Source organism: Barbus barbus, assembly GCF_936440315.1.
Source record: "Barbus barbus genome assembly, chromosome: 18".
Taxonomy (NCBI): domain Eukaryota; kingdom Metazoa; phylum Chordata; class Actinopteri; order Cypriniformes; family Cyprinidae; genus Barbus; species Barbus barbus.
Genome location: NC_136746.1, coordinates 15535082 through 15549430, shown reverse-complemented (window position 1 = coordinate 15549430; position 14349 = coordinate 15535082).

Genomic DNA, 14349 nt, shown 5'->3' with positions numbered 1-14349 from the left:
CAATGAGACATGCTGTATTTGATAGGAAACTTTTTGTAAAGAGCCCTGCCCTGGTGGTTTAAATAAAACATGACCTTGATGAGTTGAAGGGTGCAGAGCATGTGGTCCTCCTTTGTGGGCACCAAGAGGTCTCATGCCACTGGATGGTAATTAGTTCCATTTGTCAGTCTTTCATGAGGTTAATATCTGAGAATGGCCAGCCTGAGACTGGGACAGATGCAGCTGGCTGCATGGGGTAACAGAAGTACTTACCGTAGCTTTACACTTTTGAAACATGAGCTACCAAATCTATTCAATCTTCAACTAATGTTTCTTTCACTTTTTTTTAGTTTAAAAGGGATTATTCACCCCAAAATTAATATTGTCATCATTTACTCACCCTCATGTCATTCCAAACCTGTATTACTTTTTTGTTCTGTGGAAAACTAAAGATTTTGAAGTTTAGTTCTGTAAATGAAGACAGATTCTTCATTTTTGGGTGAACTGTCCCTATTACAGAAGTGTAATATATAAAAACGTGGCAGTACTTTTGTTTTGCTTTTTTGAACACATTTGACAGAAATTACATCTTAATTTGTAAATAAATTCACTGATATAGTTTGCTTGAGGACGTTTATCTCCGTTTACATACAAAACTGTCAAAAATTGTGATAGACAAACAAGTTCAGGTGTCTTATTAAAGGAAAAAGAATCTGCTTGATGAGACACAGTGTTGATTGTTTTGTTCAAAATGAATAAAATTAGTTATTTTGAGGATGTAATTTCTGTTGATGGGGTACTTAAGATGTACTGACAGGGCTGTGGTGGTACATGCGACAAAAAAACCTTGGGGGTTTTCTTATGTTTGGAATTATTTAAATATTGATTTAGATTAAGTGGGATCTCATGTTGTGTTTTATCATTTGAAATGGCTTTTGTTTTTCTGAAAACAACTTTTCTTTTCTCCAGCTCAAGAAGGGTATAACACTAATGAGTAAATCTTCTGTCTATCTGTGCAGCTGTTTACTTTGACCTCATGACCACGAAGTCTCCAACTGTGGCTCCGTCATTTAAAGTATTATTTTGCATTCTCTTATTTTCATGGACAAAACCCTCTATGGTTTCCTAAGCTCCGTCAGCAGCAGCCTCCCTTATCTTGATGTGTTGGGCTCTTTGTGGTAGCTTTTATCGACTGGAAGTGTACTTTCTCCACCTCTTAATCTTGCTTCTGCAAGTAAGCTTGAAATGTCATAGATAAGCACTTTTTGGAACTTGTTTGTGGCCTAAAGGGAGTAATTTGGTATTCTCAAGCATTCCACCTTGGCGTAAGCAGTGTAAGAGATGAAGTATAAAGACCGGCATTCGTACAGAAGCGTTTTTGATTCACTGTGCTTTGGCCGTGCTCAAATATAGGACATTCGGAAAAGGGTACAGCAGTTTCATGTAAGTTTTTGTCTTTTGAAAGAACCGTCCTAGAGCTATGAATAATAAATACGGGTGTGTAAACATTTCCGGATTGGAATGGGCTGGGAGATATTTGGCCCTGTTTTCTTTATCTACAGTTTCTGGGTATGGAGGAGGGAAAAAATGAACAAAGAAATTCAGATGACAGATTCAGGCCTATTTTTTCTCCCAATTACACTGGTGTATTTTCACAGCTAAATTGCTTTTACTGGTGCATGAAATTTATAGACTGATCCTGGCTTGTCGGAAATGAAGCCAAATATAAAGTCAAATATATACCCATATAGTCTCTGTATAGTGTTAGATTTGGGGAAAAAATTAAATTACACTGATTTGAAATATCCTGCAGCTACATTTACACTCCACCTTGTACCTAATCTGTCTGGACATTGACTAATTAGCACGGGCCTCCGGTGCATTTGCCGGATTTGTCTGGAATGAATTGTATGCATCCTGCTGATGTTCCTTCTCTTCCTGTGGTTCCCCGTGAATTTATTCACCTTTTCTCTGCTCAGAATCCATGCATAACAAGTTTGCTGTGAGTTGCATCTACTAATCTTTGGTTCTTTGACAGTTTGTCTCAATGTATGTGGGAGCTGGGAAGAGAAGTGTGCTCGCATGTGCGTGTGTGTGTATGTGCGTGTCAGGCAGCAGAGTGGAAGAGTATTTGATCATGTCTTTGACAATGCCTGTGACAGTGACAGCCTGCACTGCTGGTGGAAAAGCCAGTCTGACTAGAGCCTCTGCCAGCAGTTGTGGTTGCTGGCAGTGGGGGGTGGTGGGTTAGGCGTGTTGATCTGATCTGCACAGCACATGGATGATGAGTCTGAGTCTTTGGAACAATCATAAATGTGTTGTTGCCCTTTCCTCAGCCACACAGAAGTCTTACCATCCATTGAGGTTGGGCATTAAAGAGCTGAAGGTTACATCTGAACCATTGTAGAGGCCTTGAGTTACAGCTACTGCGAGTAAGTAATACAATCCAGTATGTAATGGAAATTATGTTGCAGTCTAGCTGCTCATCTTCTCTTCTTTAGAACAACTTAGGAAATCTAGTCTTGCTGTAGTGCCTATTTCTGCACATTATATGCAGAATCCTGCTCATTATATGTCTACATACCCAAGAAATGAATTCTAGGACATGATATATTGATTTGAGTTGAAATTGTTTTATCATTTTACCTGCATGATATCTTAAAAGCATCCACTAAGGGAAAAACAAAAGAGATTAACACTATACTACAGTATATTACAGTTATATTAACACTGAAGTCAACAGTAACTGCAACAAGAGCGGCACTGCAGTGTGATACAAGAAACATGAAAGTAGTGCTGGTTTGTTGTCTGCATGAGTGGACATATCATCAATATATGGCATTGCCATAGTCAACAGTGAATAATTTACTCCATCTAATTAAAAACAAAACTTGTCAATTTTGTAAGAAATTCATACAGATTTTTAGAAATACATTAAGGATGAAGGTCCTCTCTTAAATCTAACCCTCTGTGGGGTGTAAGCAGATTGTACGAAAGCTTGCAAATGAGATTGTATGAATTAAAACGAATTTGCTAAATCTTAAAAAATGGTCACAAATTGCTGTGAGTGTCAACATCAGACCGTGAATCAGAGTAAATCATTCCACAGAACTGTATCAAAGTAAAAATATACCATTCTGAATCCAAACTTGCTAGCTACGTGATTACAATGGAGTAGTTTAAATTACACGCTCTTACAAAGCTGCATTATTACATACTTTTCTCTAATCTGTTTCCTCGTGAAGAGCGATCAGTCCATGGCATCCTCATTCTTTCAATAGCAGCATCATCTTGTTGCCTCAAAACAAATACATGCCCAAAGAATATCCATTTACTTTGATTTACTGGATGAAGCGCATAATGAATTTTAATGCAGTGTTGTTTGATGTCATTATCCATGGATGCACATGCTGTTTCCATTACCATAGAGATGCAGGTATTATAATAAGCAGCTGCATACAGTAGCAAAAAAAAAAAGTTAATCAACATACTTGTGAAATAAAAACAATAATTACAGCTACACTGCAGTCATCCAAACTTCAGCAAAATCCTTATCCAACTACAAAACATTGTACTAAATAAGACTTTTAACAAGAGACCAGTCATTCTTTACTTTGTCAACCTGGGCATTTCTTGACTCCCAGCTGAACTTGTATCTACTTTGTGAAATGAATGAACGGCATGCACTCAAGTAGAATATAGGCCATTATGGTGCTTTCCCTGACAAAGAAAAGCCTTGGTAATACTTGGTAATAGGACTGCCTCTTTGTGTATCAGTTTCCCCCCCCCCCCCCCCCCCCATCCATTCCAAAAATGCAAATGAACTTGGGAGACAGGGGCACTGGGAACTTATTAACGCCCTGGATTTTTTCCCCTCATGTCTCAAAGGATACAAATGAGTGGTCCGGACAGAAGAGGAGAGTGTCAGTAACCTGTACTGCTGTAAATGAGTCACTTACACGTCTAATGGGAGAGCTCTGAGCTACTGCCTTGTTGCTTCAAACTCCCTCCCGGCACCTCCAAGTAACACACTCAATTTTTCATGACATCCGGGACGATGAGTTCATCAGTTTTAAATGGGACATTTCCTCAATATTACCTCTTTTAACCAGGCTGCTTTTTGCAATCTCGCTATGTGAAGATGAGAATGTTTAAAGAAGAATGTCAACATTTTTCAGCTATCAATGAATATTCATTGTTGTAACTGAATTACTTGTGCTAAAATTGCAAATGCAAAGGTTCACTGCGGTTCAGAAGTAAGAACCTCTGCCAAACAATTTCCAATCGCATTTTGAGAAGGCAATCTGTTACCTGTTCTGCCCAGATCTAAGGAATGGTGCAATTGGACAGGAAGTGATTGGCCTGTCCAGCAGGGGTCATGGGCTTCTGGGCTGGAGCAATCTATTTTTAGACTAGTTCGATTCACAACACTCATTGAGTGAGGGCCAGTTCGACCTTGACTGGGTTCACAGTGTTCTTTCTATACGTTTATATCATTATTCCTGTTTCAATTTATTTTCTCAACTATGGAGACCTTTGCAATTACCTTAATTGCATGCAGCCTCTGCTGTCAATATGCAAATGTACTGTATCTGAATAAACTCAGTGAGGGTGTCATTATATGCATACACTATATTATCTTGCATGCTAAACAGAATTTCTTGTTATATCTTATTACATAAATTTAGGCAGCGTATGAAAGGTTAATTAGAAATGCAACAGGTTATCTTATATGCTAGCTTAAAAACAACATAAGGTCATATCACAAAATGTATGTAAAATGTGCTTTTAGATAATGTGCCATTTAGATCTGAATTGTGTTATGATGTACAATGACAGATTTCTTTTCTTGCATTCATTAGCATTGTACCTGTTGTTCACATACTGAACAAGCTTTCCTGATGACGAGCAGCATAAAAATGTGATATTTTGCACCACGAATGATGAAAGATATTTAGCAGTTATTTTTCATCACAGATAATATTCATGTGCAACATTTAATAGGCAGCTAACGCTCAATTATAGGTTCGGATATGCTAATGATGAAATAATTAGTTTCAAAATGACAGGGAGGAAGTCGTAAATTCACAGGACGAGTTGAACGGAACGATTTGGATTCTGACGGTAGTTTGTTTCTTAATGATAGTGCAGATTTTAGAGGCATAAAAACTCTCATCTCATCCTCAGAGGTACGTTTTAAAGTTTCCGATGAGATTTATGTCTGAAATTAGTCCTGCAATAAAATAATCAAGGGATGTAATTAGATTTCCATATCCATAAGCCATTTTAAAATACGTTCTGTAGACTGAGCGGAGGTCAATAGGGCATGGTGAGTGTTTTTGGGAAAGAAAACAAACAGCCACACATTTCTCCATCATAACACCTCGGCATCTACAATGCATCAGGCTGGCATTGGTCGTCTCTGTCGATCCTCCCACACATTTCTTTCTAAATTTGTCTTGTGGGCTCAGAGCTAGACACTGGCAATTCATTGCAGACTAGAATCATTATCCCAGTTGTATATGGCTCCAATAACTTTAATAAGTTCGGGCAGTTGTGTGCCAGTATCACAGTGGTGTCACGGTGAGAGTAGGGGTGTCTGTGAGAGGCCTGAATCCCCAAGATGTCCTGCCATGGCTGCAGGAACAAGAAAACAAATGAGCTACTCGGTGCTTCCCCATTCATCAGGAGCATGTGCTGTTGCTTTCTCTCTCTGTATTTGTCTTTCTTTCTTTCTTTCTCATGGGCTTTGGTTTACTTGTCATCTCAAAACCAGCCCTGCACAGACTACGCTTCTCTCATGGGAGTCTTCTTAAAACTATTTTTCATTCAGCGGTGCACAAACAAACAGGTTTTTTTCTGCATGTTTTCTGCACTTCTGGTCCAGTAAACACAACAAACATTAGCCTGCTTTAAACTGAAATTACCACCATTCGACCTATATGCTTTAAATGTTCATCTTTTGTTTTTGTATGCATTAATGTGACGATGCCTTTCTGTATTGTTCCCTGCATCAAATCAAATGTTGGCCTCAGGTGAAGATGCTCCTGTAATAGCACTCTGTAATCCCAGAGACATACACAGTTTGCAGCGGTTGTACTTATTCATCACTTACAAATTACTCCAAGGATGTTCCTGGCAAAATCAAGACCTAGTTACCCAAAATGTAATTTTGTAAAAACAAAGCAATAAAAGTCTTCACTTTATGGTAGGGTGACCATACATCCTCTTTTTTTCTGGACATATCTGGGATTTCTAAATTGCCTATAATGACCAGGTTTTGGCTTTGATTTCCTATTGACACGACAGACCGCAAACATTACATGTACTCGTATTTGCATTGCTCTGACTGTTCTCTGTAGATCCCACCTTCACGCATGCACCGATTAGTCAATTATGTACAATGCCTGCATGCCATTGGTCAAACTACTTTTGAGTCATTACCTTCAGCAAGTGTAGAAATAGGAAAACAAAGCCAAAATCCAGACATTTTATGCAAAAATGGACATAAGTTCACCCTACTTAAGGCCAATTTAATTTAGACCTATAAAAGCATCTTGAAAAAGCATCTTAAACGTAATTGTAATAGTAATTGTGGCACAAGTGTTGAAGAAGGGTTGTACACCCTGAATTACGAACGCCTGTAATTCTAATATATTGAATTTGTTGCAAACAGTATGCAGAATTGCAGTTCAAATTTGAATGTAAAACCATATGACTATAATCTTTACCTAGAAAAACAGATACGTTTGTCACAGCACTGCTGATGTTAAAAATTGTTACAATTTGAATGCATGCTTCTACTGCATGTTTACGTACAAAACAGTTACACTACAGTCCAAAAGAACATGTTCCAGTGTTTTCCAAAAGTAAATACAAATACTTTCCTCAATGGCAAAATGGAGGAAATCATTTGTACACTTGTCCTCTAGTCTGAAAAGCCCAATAATAGTGGCGTACAGTATTTCATCTTGAGTGAGTTCCTCTTGTATTACGGAGAAGAGCTATTGCAGTAGCAGATAGGGCATAGGTCTGATATGAATCTTATCCACCTAAAAACACACAACCTTTTTTTGCTGAGCTTTACTTTATTCCATAGCTAAAGGTTAATTATCTGCCCTCGATTTGATGTGCTGAAGTATGCTTGCTCCTGCTGATTTATGTATGATTGTCTGCTGATCGACATCTCTGTATCGTTCATTATAGGAGCTGGTGGTGCTGTTTTTAAACCACTCTCATTTGACAGCACAATTTCCAGTGTCTGTGGCCTGTTTAGCAGAATTTCAAGCACAGCAGGGAGGATGTTGCAAAAATAGATCAAGCTGTCAGTATACTGCAAAGAATATACTGCATGTCAGTAGTTGTGAAGCAAAGTAAGAGGAGGTCATGAAGGCAGATAGAAAAGCATTTGAAGAACAAAGTAAAAGAAACAATGTAATTTTGTTTTGATGAGACATTCTAATACTTCTTTTTTGTTGTTGTTGTTGCTTAATACTAAAAAGCCACAAAGCAGAAACTTTTAAAACACAAGTAATAAACACCAATGCACCATGATAGTCTTTTACTAGCATCAGCAACTCTGCTTGCATATAACTAAGGCAGTGAAATCCTTCAGTGACTCAGAGTAAACAGTGCCTGTGAGCCGCTCTGAAGATGATCACCTCAAGTTCAATGGACCAATAACATTTCTCATACATTCTTCTCACCTTTAGACACTGCTCTGGGCTGTAGAGACAGACTGCTGTGATTTAACACAAAGGATAAAGAAATGAATAACTGCTCCAGCCAAAGAGCACAGCTATAATCCTCACTAGCAAAGCAGATGTTTGTGCTGCATTCAGATTAATGACTGTTACTGTATGTCCTACTGCAAGATCATCTGCTGTTACCTTAATAAGAGCTGCACAGATCACCTGAGAAATCTCTAATCTCATTCTTTTCTATACATTTATTTTGTTTGGTTATTTTTTTCATTTACTCTATACTTTTATATCATTTTCAATCATTTTTCACATTCTGAAATGTATTGTTGCAAAGACTATAGTTACAAAGTTAGTAAAATATCAAAAGTGGTCTATCGAATAAAGTGTAACTTTCTTTCTATGATTTTCTTTTTCCTTTAACAATTTCAGAATCTTTCTTTATAAATATTACCATTCAATCGTGCAGGATCTTTAATAGTTCTCTATATAATTAGAACAACGTTTCTTATACTCCCTAAGGCTGCATTCATTTGACCAAAAATACAGTAAAAACAGTAATATTGTGGTAATATTATTTGAAACAGCTTTTTCTGTTCATATATTTTCAAATGTAATTTATTTCTGATGGCAAAGTAAAATTTTCAGCATCATTCCTCCAGTCTTGTGTCACAAGATCCTTCAGAAATCATTCTGATATGCTGAACCTTGATGTTTTTCTTTGAGTAGAAAGTTCGAAAGAAAAGCATTTATTTGAAATTACTTTGTTTTTATAAAATTGTAATTATTGTTATTTTTGATCAACGTGTCCTTGCTGCATAAGAGCATTCAATTAAAAGTATAAACTTTGAATATACTTTCATTCATTCATTCTATATTTTTCTTACAGTATGTCTTTCTTTCTACTCACACTATATTGTGTTATCAGCAAGCCATTCTAATATCTGTATCTAAACGCTAATTTTTTGATTACGGTCCAAAGGCCAAAAAAGTCATTTTTTGCTCTCAAATTGCATAAAATGCTCATAGCTCTGACGTCCTCTTGACAATATTAGAAAGGGCAGCCTGGCACTTAAAAAAAACAAACCCTGCTGGTAGTAAAAGTGGGAGTGGACTTCTTGAGGCTGTATGTAAACTATTCATTATTCCACTGGGGTTCGCTTCATTAACCTCTCAACCATATGACCTTCCCAGCACATTTGATTAACTTCACTCCCTAACTCCTCTCATTTCAGTAAGTCTCACCTGCAGCGCTGCTGTCAGAAGCCATTAAACCTGCAGAAGGAGAAGACATCTGGAATAGAGATTTGAGAGGAGTCAAACTTAAAGAAAAGCTTGTTTTTATTATTGGAAAAACACAGCCGTTTATAAAGGTAAACCGTTTATTCCATGATATGGACCAGGGATGGTTGTAACACCTTTAGCTTTTGGAGCATTTTTTTTTTAAATAATTTTATACCACCCCCCCCACCCCAACCTATATTATTTTAAGCATTTTAAAATGAATCGAACAAATACATAAAACATGGACTAAGCATTAGAAACATAACAGAAGGAGTGTGTATTGTTACAATTGTGCCAAAAGCTGGCTTAAATAATGTCTTCTTTTATTCAGTCTTTGTGGGTCCAGTGTGCTGGGCTGAAAATCTGGTGTTCCTGGACAGAAATGACTGGCCTTGTAAAAATAGTATTTCTTTTAATATGCTATATTATCAGCAAATCCTGAATTCAATATTTTTGTCAATTTATTATTATTTTTTTTCTATTTGGAACTTGGAACTAGGCCTCATTGATCTGAGCTTATGTACCTCAGTTTTTGAAAAAACACCAAAAGTACACAAATTATTACAAACCCGATTCCAAAAAAGTTGGGACACTGTACAAATTGTGAATAAAAACAGAATGCAATGATGTGGAAGTTTCAAATTTCAATATTTTATTCAGAATACAACATAGATGACATATCAAATGTTTAAACTGAGAAAATTTATCATTTTAAGGGAAAAATAAGTTTATTTTAAATGTCATGGCATCAACACATCTCAAAAAAGTTGGGACAAGGCCATGTTTACCACTGTGTGGCATCCCCTCTGCAAACGTCTGGGGACTGAGGAGACAAGTTGCTCAAGTTTAGGAATAGGAATGTTGTTCCATTCTTGTCTAATACAGGCTTCTAGCTGCTCAACTGTCTTAGGTCTTCTTTGTCGCATCTTCCTCTTTATGCGCCAAATGTTTTCTATGAGTGAAAGATCTGGACTGCAGGCTGGCCATTTCAGTACCCGGATCCTCCTCCTACGCAGCCATGATGTTGTAATTGATGCAGTATGTGTTCTGGCATTGTCATGTCGGAAAATGCAAGGTCTTCCCTGAAAGAGACAACGTCTGGATGGGAGCATATGTTGTTCTAGAACTTGGATATACCTTTCAGCATTGATGGTGCCTTTCCAGATGTGTAAGCTGCCCATGCCACACGCACTCATGCAACCCCATACCATCAGAGATGCAGGCTTCTGAACTGAGCGCTGATAACAACTTGGGTTGTCCTTGTCCTCTTTAGTCCGGATGACATGGCGTCCCAATTTTCCAAAAAGAACTTCAAATTTTGATTCGTCTGACCACAGAACAGTTTTCCACTTTGCCACAGTCCATTTTAAATAAGCCTTGGCCCAGAGAAAACGCCTGCGCTTCTGGATCATGTTTAGATATGGCTTCTTTTTTGACCTATAGAGTTTTAGCCGGCAACGGCGAATGGCACGGTGGATTGTGTTGTGGATTGTCGGAAACACCGACAATGTTTTCTGGAAGTATTCCTGAGCCCATGTTGTGATTTCCATTACAGTAGCATTCCTGTATGTGATGCAGTGCCGTCTAAGGGCCCGAAGATCACGGGCATCCAGTATGGTTTTCCGGCCTTGACCCTTACGCACAGAGATTGTTCCAGATTCTCTGAATCTTTGGATGATATTATGCACTGTAGATGATGATAACTTCAAACTCTTTGAAATTTTTCTCTGAGAAACTCCTTTCTGATATTGCTCCACTATTTTTCGCCGCAGCATTGGGGGAATTGGTGATCCTCTTGCCATCTTGACTTCTGAGAGACACTGCCACTCTGAGAGGCTCTTTTTATACCCAATCATGTTGCCAATTGACCTAATAAGTTGCAAATTGGTCCTCCAGCTGTTCCTTATATGTACATTTAACTTTCCCGGCCTCTTATTGCTACCTGTCCCAACTTTTTTGGAATGTGTAGCTCTCATGAAATCCAAAATGAGCCAATATTTGGCATGACATTTCAAAATGTCTCACTTTCAACATTTGATGTGTTATCTATATTCTATTGTGAATAAAATATAAGTTAATGAGATTTGTAAATTATTGCATTCCTTTTTATTCATAATTTGTACAGTGTCCCAACTTTTTTGGAATCGGGTTTGTACATTTTTGGGGGGGGGGGGGGGTTGTTACACCTTGTGTAAGCAAAGTCAGAAAGTCCAATATGATAACATTACTAGCATTTTTGGGAAAAAAGACAATCCTCTCTTGGTCAAAAAGACCAGAGCAAATGTTAGCATGTATATACTGAATTAAACAGCAGAATTTGATACCAGTGATACCAGATCACAGATAAGCATCCATTAACCTGATCACAAATCAAATTATAACCCACAAGTGAAATTGATTTTCTACCTCAGAATAGTTTTTTGGAGGCTGTTTTATCTATTTTTGCTCCCCTGAGACAGTGTTTGCAGACATTAGATTCATAAGAGCCGTTTTTTCCTCCTTCGCTCTCCTTAGTCTAAACCAGCTGACATCATGAAACCTTGAATGTAAATGTGCTAATTTGTTGCAGTCAAACAGCAATACAAAGCCACACAAAGGAAGTTCCTTTCACTTTGTAACTGCTGGAGTTCCACAGCTCAAGAAAACACACATGAAATTGAAAAGGCTCTTTTCCCTAAAGATTCACTTTTGGGCATGTAATTAATTTTAATTGGAATGTGATGTGACATACACAGAAATAGCGGCGGAAGAGCGGGCGATGTAGCAGCGGTCTGTTTGCCCCCGATTCTTACCCGTGTGTGATGCACGCTCGCTTTAAGTATTCCCACACTGATGAAGATCTGCCTTTAAAACAATTTAGCCCATTTCAAACAACTGTACACAGAGTAGATGCCTTCTATCCGCATAATGTTCCATCCAAAACACCAGTATAGAAAATTAGCTTTCCTGTTTTTCTTTTTGCAGTGAAGCGAATACTGTCACATGTATTAAAACAGGTCTACATCAGAGTGTGACATATCAAAAGGAAGAAAATGGAGGGTGGAAAGACTCTTTTTAATAGAGTGAATTGCAAGAGTGGAGTCCTCAGAGGATGCTGGGAAGACATAATGGCACTGACAATCAACTGGCTGAGTGCCTTCCTTGTTCTCTTTTCATCGGCTGGGATTTGGGGGATGCCTGTGTCTGTGTCTGTTTGAACCCGACACAGAGCTGGGGAGTCAGACTTAAGTGGAGCAGAGATAAGCACCAGGAGGCTGTGTGGAGACCCAGTTACCCATAATCCCACAGACCGCCCTGTGACATTGATAGATTAAAAGAAAAAAAGAAAGCGCATCAGTGCTCATACGTTCAAAGCTCAGCGTTGAGCTTGTGGCCGTAAACGAATACATCACAATATAAGTCTTAAAAAAAATCACACACAGTTCCATGGCAAGATGGCAGCCATCACAGCTCTGTCTGATTGGAGGTGTGATTGCTTTTTTTTCTCTCTTAGACCTTGCAGCTTTAACAAAGTAAACAACAGGTTTAAAATCACTTTTCCTTTCTGGGTACTTATTTATCTCTGTGAAGGAATCTGATTGCAGTGCACATTGCAAACATCCAGGATTTTCAACGGACGTCACAGCCACTTCATATCAGGATAGATGCCTAATTAAAAAAGAAAATGAACATCTCAAGCTAATATTATTGTGACATGTAAAACATGGTGCAACGCTCATAAACATGTCCAAATCTCCAAATAAATGAAGGATACCATACATCCTGCTGTCAGCTTTGATATCATAATTATAGGATGCAATACTGCAAAACATGTGTATGTATGTAATGTGTATTATTTTTTGTTGATTAGATTGTGTGAATGCTGGAAATCAACAGCTTTAACAAAACTGGCATCTGAAAGCATGTGTTGTGATGCATTAGATTCATTTTGATGTTTTTATATTTAAAAAAAAAAACTGTAATTAGCCCTTTGACAAACAGGTATATGGTTTCTGCCACTATATCAGTCTAATTCTATCTTCCCCTCAAGGACTCTTTTATAATCAAATACCTTGAAAAAAATAATATTCAGAGTTCAATACAAGTTATCGATCTGTCTTGCACTTGTGGCATAATTATTATTATATAAAAAGTAATTTAATTGATTTGTTCCCTTAAATATATGCATGACTAATTACTAAAAATACAAACTCTTGATTATCATTGTCAAATAGATAGATTCTGCAGCTTGCACAGCAAATGTTTGCAATGAACAAGCAGGAAGTTACTTGTCACTGCACTGACTTTACTACAACAATTGCTCATTAAACAGCACAACATACACTTAAACTCAGCTGAATTCACAGCCACCCACAACCAAACCACAAGCCCCACTCTTCAGCACAGTGGTACCTCAACATAACAGGAACTCTTTTAAATATCAAGCATAACTGAACACTAGCAGCTCTTTCACTTTACCCAAAACATAAAATAGCACTTCATTTCCAACTCCAGATTTACTCCCCTGATTTATCCCTATGCAAACAAGCATGGAACTAAAAATCCACTGCCCGGTTCAGGGAAAAAGCATTCAGGAAAAAAAAAGTTCAGTTTTACATATAGATTTATATTTACCTGTTATATATGAATACTAATTAATTTATATAAATAGATTGGATACAAAGTAGAAACAAAATGACCAGCAATTGGGTTGCTTTAACTCATATTAATTAAATTGATGAAGTAGTATAAATATATTTTTTACAGTGTACAGCCACAGGATTTCCAATGTGTTAACATGATTTTAGTTATATCCAGATTTATATTGTAAATATTGTAAAATAATTTTACAGCTTAAATGATAAAAAAAAATTAAGAAAATGAGAGAAGTCATTTTTTTATGAGGGTCCAGCACTATAATTGAGAATTTGTATTGAGCCTGACTGTTGCTTTAAGTTTGCACAGATTTAAACAAATAAGTGTTCTTGGAAACAGACATTGTGAGGGTGAGGAATACGGACTTGAGAAAGCATATTATAATATCTTGACAAACTGCTGTTGAATTGAAAGCTGCATTGCTAACATTACAGATGGAGAACATCACCTTCACAACCTTTACAACAACCAATTAAAGCAGCATTACAGACTCTGCACAAGAGTGCCAGTGCTCCAATTAACAAGATAAATAACGACATTTGGATTTCGTCCCCTCGTCTCAGAGAAATGTGCCCCTTCTAGACACAAAAGTAAATCACAAATTAAAAAGCAAACAGAAAACACTACAAAAAAGAAACTGAACAATTACTATCAATCACTCTTGACATATTTTATCTGTCGAAAAACGATGACTTGCATGATGAAACTACCAATAGAAAGTAGATTGACAGGTTCAATATATTTTTTAGGT